Here is a 762-nt window from a genome sequence, read left to right on the forward strand (position 1 = left end):
CTCAATCGGATGAGCATCGAACTCGGAGAAGTAACTCCAACTCCGAAGCCACTCACAGGCTTTTCTGGCGAAGTATCGATGACCCTCGGATCAATTCAGCTACCTGTCATGGCCAAGGAGGTCAGAAAAATCGTAGAGTTCGCGGTAGTCGATAATCCTGCCATCTACAACTTGATCATGGGAACCCCGTGGCTCAACGCCATGCAAGCCGTTCCATCGACGTACCACCTGGGCGTCAAATTCCAGTCCCCAAACGGAGTCGCAGCTATCTGGGGATGTCAGAAACAGTCGCGACTGTGCTTCCTCGCAGAACACAAGTTATGACAACCTCTGCAACGACAAATCGCAAACGCACGAAGATCGTTAAATCTTCGACCAACAACGTTTCGAGAAAAGATGATTTCACATCATCTGCCGACGCAGACGCTTTGGGTGTCGAAACTCAACATGAGGCCGAAGCCGACACTATAACTCAACCGGAACTTCCGGAAGAGAACACTGACCCTGCCACGATCATCTCGATCAAGGCGGTCAGCACGGCGACAACTGCTGAGTAAAAACGCTCGTAGCGTAAAACAGAACTACGAGATGGCTTGATCCTCGAAAGGGGTACTTATGCAGTTCGTCGAAGGACGTGTTCAGGTATCCCCCTCTCTAAAAAGGGGGGGGGGGAGTGGGTGCGTATACTCGTATACTCCCATATAGGAAAAGATATGTTATTGTAATCGAATTCTATCGAGATTTCAAAAATTTTTACGAAAT

The sequence above is a fragment of the Brassica oleracea genome, chromosome C5, assembly GCF_000695525.1.
Source record: "Brassica oleracea var. oleracea cultivar TO1000 chromosome C5, BOL, whole genome shotgun sequence".
Classification (NCBI taxonomy): Eukaryota; Viridiplantae; Streptophyta; class Magnoliopsida; order Brassicales; family Brassicaceae; genus Brassica; species Brassica oleracea.